This window comes from Sphaerodactylus townsendi, linkage group LG02 (assembly GCF_021028975.2).
Source record: "Sphaerodactylus townsendi isolate TG3544 linkage group LG02, MPM_Stown_v2.3, whole genome shotgun sequence".
NCBI lineage: Eukaryota > Metazoa > Chordata > Lepidosauria > Squamata > Sphaerodactylidae > Sphaerodactylus > Sphaerodactylus townsendi.
Window position 1 is genome coordinate 76,144,663 of NC_059426.1, and position 6,428 is coordinate 76,151,090.

A 6,428-nucleotide genomic window follows, 5' to 3' on the forward strand; every position below is an offset into this window, starting at 1 on the left:
AATGAAAGGCTTGCCCTAATGAAGTGAACTGAAAAGGTCACAATTAATAATTAGGCATGCAAACAGAAAATTTTAAGGAATGATTGCTAAATAAATCAAGGCAAACAAAATACATTTCTTTAAATATATTAGGCACAGGAAAACAGCAGGGTAGTGCTTCAGCCATTAAAGGAATAAAAAGAAAGAGGAGAGATGTCAAAGAAGCCAAATAACTTTTTAAAATCTGTATTTACTGTGGAAAGAGCAGGGTACATACCTACACTAATGCCAACTCTTTCAGGAAAGGATTATGAAGAACTGAGTCAAACTGAGGTCACAAAGAGATGGAATTCTAGGACAGTATGTTTCATATCTGATAGTAAATATTTAGCAAAGGCTCATGGGTATGCTGTTAAAAAAATTAAATTCATTTTGAGTTTGAGTTTTATATCTTTTAATTTTATATCCCAAAAGGGCTCAGGGCAGCAACAAAATGTTAAACCTACATTACAGTTTAAAATCATAATTTTAAAAATGCTTGCCATAACTTAAAACATAGCACAAAGGCAGGACGATGCCTGCTAAAAGATGACCTTTTTTAACACACAGAGCCAGCAGGCCTGTGTGCAGCCTGGGCATCTGAGGCACTCGTGCCTGGCCTGGCAAGGGGCGTGGCCTCACAGGGGGCACGGCAGACAGGCCCAGGCATCATTTTGCTCTGGGCTCTGTTTCCCCTCCCTATGCCCCTAGGGTGCAAAAAATAAGACATCCCCTGAAAATAAGCCCTTACACATCTTTTGCAGCAAAAATTAATATAAGACCCTTTCTTATTTTCGTACTAAAATCCACCACTGTATCAAAGAACTGCAAAGTAGCAAATGTTACATGTATTTTTTTAAGAGTCCAGACAAGAACCAGGAAATTACAGAACCGTCAATCTAACTTCTGCTGTAGGTAAAGCAGTAGTGATTTATTAGAGAGAGAAACAAAGCGCATCATGGAACAAAGTATGCCAGGAAAAAAATAAGCATGGCTTCTTCAAAGAGAAGTTATGCCTCACCAACTTTTTGGAGTTATTTGAAAAATGAACAAACATGTAGATAATGATGATCCCCAAGATGCTGTTACATGGATTTCCAAAAACTTTTACCAGGGTACCTCACCAAAGACTCCTTAGTAAGATCAGCAGTCAGAGAATAAGAGGATCTATTCTCCTATGGATTAAAAACTGGTTACATGACAAGAAGCAGGAGCCGGAATACATGGACAGTTCTCTCAATGGAAGAAAGTGAGCAACAGGATCCCAAAAGGCCAATGCTATTTAATTTGCTTATTAATTATCCGGAACTGGAGGTGAGCAGTCAGTGGTCATGTTGCAGATGACGAAAAATATTCAGGGTCCTGAAAACAAAGGTCAACTGTGAAGAGCTTCATAATAATCCTTTTAAACTGGAAGAATGAGCAACAATGTGGCAAATGGTTCAGTGTAGGTAAGTGTTATGAAAAAAAATCCTAATTTTAAATGTGTGCTGATAGGGTCAAAACTGTCTAAAACTGAGATTTCTTGGGGTCCTGGTGGATAGCTTAATGAAAAGGCCCACTCTGCATGGCAGTAGTGAAAAGGGCAACCAAGACTCCACTGAGTGATGGCTAGAGACTGGGATTTCTCCATTAAGAACATAAGAGCCCTGCTGGATCAGAATCAAGGTCTGTCTAGTCCAGAGTCCTGTCTTGCATAGTGGCCAACCAGTTCCTCTGAAAGTCAAACAGCAAAGCATAGAGACCAATGTATCCCCCTTGTGTTGCCTCCTGGCACTGGAGTTTAGAGGTTTACAGACTCTACAGTCACCATGGCTACAAGCCACTAATGGACCTACCCTCCCTATCTCCTTATAAAGGTCTCTATGCCTATGGCCATCACAGCATCCTCTGGCAACAAATCACACATTTTCATCACTTGTCCAAAATAGTATTTTCTTTAGTTTATTTGGAATGTACTGCCCATCAGTTTCCTTGGATGCCTTGAGTTCCAATATTTTGGGAGAAGGCATAATTTTAACAACCTCTATTATGTCCTTCCTCCCCAGTTGTCTCTTTTCTAAACTGAAAAACCCCAGAAGTTCCAGTTTTTCCTCATAGTGCTGAAAAAGGAAAACTTAGCAATGACACAATAGAGGTTTATAAAATTAAACATAATGTGAAGAATGTGATAGGAAGAACTTTTACTTCCTCATGGAAAATTCTACAAGGCAACAAATGAAATTGGTAGGTAACAGATTCAAGACAGACTAGAGGATGTAGCAATGGCAACAAGAACAGACGACTTTAAAAAGCAGACAGAACAAATTCATGGAGGATAGGTTCATCAGTGACTACTAGTCATGGTGATTAAAGAGAACTTCCATGTTCACAGGCAGAAAGCTTTTGAATACCATCATCAGAAGGTAATACTGGGAAAGACCTTAGCCTCTTTGGGCTCTGCTGCTGTCCCCCACAGTAAATGTTCAGTCACTTGTGAAAGGGGATGTTTTGATGGACCACAGGTCTGACCCCGCAGGGCTCTTCTCATGTTCTCCACCCCTACCATTTTTGGCTCTCGAGGACGGGCTTTTTGACTGAGTAAATTAAAAATCAATACTGTTAATTCTGGTTTGGTATTTGTTTAAGAAATTATACAAAAAAATTTAAAAATACAAATATATGCAGAGTGGGGAAAACACAATTGTGAATACAGAACTGCACATGTTTCACATACATATTCTTCATCCTATTTAGAGAAAATAAGTGCAAAACCAATGGAAGAGTCCCCTTTGAGTTCCCTATCAAAACTACTGTACAATAAGAAAGAAAGCCCCCACAAAAGGTGTCTGTAGCAGAATGCTGAAAATATCCAGATAACTAGAGACAACAAAGTATATCACATGGTATTAATGAAAGGTGAATAAGAAAAATCTCCTTCCTGGCTCTAACGTGACTGAGATAGCTAATAACAAAACCAAGTCATTCAATTTAACCACCAGCCCACATCAAACGATTATCACAATCTTACCCTATATAACTGGTTAATATGCCAATGATCACCTTGATGAACCCTCACCCAATGGAGTGTGGGACTCTCTCCTGGGTGCACACTGATGGAGGGCTCGCTGTTGGGGCACCATTCCCCTGCCTAAGAGTGACACCAAGCCACTCTATCCCACTCGCCCCACCAACAACCACCCCTTTCCACTGCCCATCCTTCCCCAACATGAAAGCTGCCCCACCACCAAACCAACAGTCACCTATACCCTCTTGCTGCACCCGACAACATATCCCTGCCCACCATTCCCTGCATCCACCACCAAAGCCAGCCCCAAAGACAGAGTGACGGCATCCCGCTGAACCCAGCAATCAAAGCCAGAGCAATAACAGCCTGCCCTCTCACGCTGCGCTCGGCAACAGCTCGTCCTTTCCCCCACCCAACACCAAAGCCGGTCCCAATGGCACAGCGACAGCAGCCTGCACTCTCCCATTGCGCCTGGCAACTGGCCCTTTTCCTCACCCACCCTTCCCTGCACCCAACGCTGAAGTCAGCCCCAGAGAAACACCCACCTGTGGTCTCCCACCATGTCCGCCAAAAGCCAACCCTTTTCCTCACTGGCCCTGCCAAACGCCACACCTTTCCCCCAGTCGCCATTCCCTGCACCCAGAACAGAAGCCACACCCAGCAGCAGAGCACCGACGACCCACCATCTCCCTCTGGCCTGCCAAGACACCCTTTTCCACCCCTCCATGAACCCCAACACCCACCTTCCCAGTACCCCACTCACCCTCCTCTGCCCCACACATCAACCCCAGGCCCTCCAGTCCACCTCCCTGGCCTCTGGACTCCCATCACACCCCCACCAAAACACTTGAACTACCAAAAGGAACCTCCCAGTCACAATGAGCTGTGGGGAGGCAGGAGAACTGCTGCAAAGGGGGGGGGGGCACAAGAAGGCAGCCAGCCAATAAAAGACTACCATCCCCCCCCACTAGAGCTCATTTCATTTCCCCCTAAAATTGGCTTTCACTGCTAGTTCTGATAACAGTCAAAGCTATGTACAATAAAAATCCAACTCTGGAGCTTGCTTAAGGAGCTGGTAAATCCATTATTGTCTTTTGCCAGCAGGTGAAAACTTCTATTTTGTTTGGCATTGCCTCATTGAAACTGATGAGTTTTCAAAAAAAAAATCTGAACTGGAAATTTTTCCTAGTCAAACTGAGATAAACTAGCCTGAAACATATACGTGTACTGACTGGGGTTTGTCCATGTGCTATATTCCACATTTAGCCCATCCAACATGACTGGTCTGCAACACAACAGAACTGACAACTATAGCTAAATAAATCATATTTACATATGGGGGAATTTTCCACAAAAAACATAATCAGAAAATTTTCCACTCTATATAACTGATTATTGAGCTTTTCTGGCTGTGTATGTTTTGTTTTCAAAACTAGTTTTAAAGTATTGTTGAAGGCTTTCACGGCCAGATTCTACTGGTTGGTGTGGGTTTTCTGGGTTGTGTGGCTGTGGTCTGATAGATCTTGTCTCGCCTGCATCTGCGGCTGGCATCTTCAGAGGTGTATCACAGAGAGAAGTCTGTTATACACTGAAGTCTGTTAGGTGAAACATTAGGAACAAGATCTACCAGACCACGGTCACACAGCCTGGAAAACCCACAACAACTAGTTTTAAAGTGTTTCATTGATTGTTTCCTTGAGAACCCTAAAGTGGGTAGAAATGTGGTGCCAATAATACAAATAAATGCTAAATTGCATTTACTTTCTAATTGTTCTCTGCAGAAATTAACACCAAGACATTTTTCACTTAAAGCCCATGGAAATTATGTTGGCTAGTTGTCAGACCAATGACTTTGTTGGTACCAATAAACATGTGGTCCTTTTCCTTAACCACACTGCTAAAGTAAGCTCTCAATCCTATTAGTTAATACAATACAATATGATTAAATATAAACAACACTATCACTACAAATACAAAACTTTCCTAACAGAGGTAAATTGTCAAACTAATTATAACAGGGTAAACAAACAAACCACTCGAATCTGTTCACAATGAATAATATTTTGCCCACTTTTCTTACTTTCCCCCCAATTTCTTAGGCGAAGTCAATAGTGCATTCAATCAGGAAACAAAACAAAGGCTTGCTTTATTTGTGAGCGATGGTGTTTAAGCCCCACCAAAACAGGATAGCCACATCCTGACCTCACTATAACAGTCCTACAGATAAATTGTAAGAAAGGTAAACTAAATCGGTTCCCTCCAACTAGCTTCACATCTTCGAGTTCAATATCTGTCTCTCCAGACTACTGTAAACAAAGATAATCCAGAAAAGGAGTCCGAAGGTTACACAGACATCTGCAGACAGAGACGGCCCATATTAGGGCTTTTTAAATGTGTAAGTCAATGCATCTATTCTCCCACCTTGAAAGTACAAGAATACCTGAGGAGATAGTCGTGTTATATATATATTCGTTCATCTGTTCCCGCTCCCTCTTCGCTTACTCATTTCGAGAAGAAAAACGAAGACCCCCCCCCCCCCTCCATTTGCCTGCATCCTGTAGCAGAGGCCGGATTGTTAAGCCCCTGCCGCCATGAAAGAGTGATTTAATATCTTCGCTTCCCATTCCCCGAGGATTAGTGGGGAGGAGGGGGGGACCACAGGCCGCTACGACACAAATTCGGGGGTGGGGGTGCGGACACAGCGCAGCGCATGCACATTCAAGGAACCAAAACAAACCGGGCGACTAGGCCGCGGCTGGAAGTCGAAAGACAGAGAAGGGAAACAGGCCTGAGTTCGCTAACATGGAAACTAGGTGGGGGTGGGGGAACGGACCACCTCGGCCCAAACGCTTCCTTTCCCCGCTTCGATTGCTGTGAGGAACGAGCCCTCTTCCTCCAACCGGCAACAGAAAGACGGGACGAGAACGACTCCGTTCAAGCAGCTGAACGAACCAAACCGCGCACGGGTCAACCTAGAGAGGCCTACCTCGGCGGCTGCGCCTCCCCCCGTGGACCCACCCCCGCTCAGGCGGGAAAGCTACAGCTCGCCGCCATCACCGACTCTTCAAGATGGCGGACATATCAGCTCTTCCAAGCCCTCCTCTCTCCCCATTCCCCCGCCCCACTCATGCCAATCAACTCTCCACAGAGCACGCCTTTCTTCGTCAATGAGACTTTCTATTGGGCAACGGTAAAAGCCTTAACTTTCTATTGGCACTGCAACCTCGTCTATCACCGACCAAGCGTCTCGCAATTGGGCAATGAAAGTATAAGGGACGAGGTCATGGCTCAATTTAACCCAATCAGGGTGAGCGGATGTGCTCCACCGGCTTCCCACAGTCACGCCTTAGCAACAATCTTACGTCACTTTGAAAGACGGTCTTATCGTCCAACAGAAACATCC

The 6,428-nt window shown here is 44.1% G+C and overlaps 1 protein-coding gene across 3 annotated transcripts in view; it reads right to left on the reverse strand.

Moving 5' to 3' along the window:
- PPP6R3 (protein phosphatase 6 regulatory subunit 3) overlaps positions 1-6,128 on the reverse strand; it is a 93,260-nt gene extending 87,132 nt beyond the window's left edge. For 2 of the 3 annotated variants that reach the window (XM_048486934.1, XM_048486933.1), the window contains exon 1: positions 6,012-6,128. The gene's annotated coding sequence lies outside the window, so the exon portion shown is untranslated. The remainder of the gene's footprint in view (positions 1-6,011) is intronic. The other variant, XM_048486935.1, reaches the window with a different exon arrangement.
- Positions 6,129-6,428: the final 300 nt, after the last annotated feature.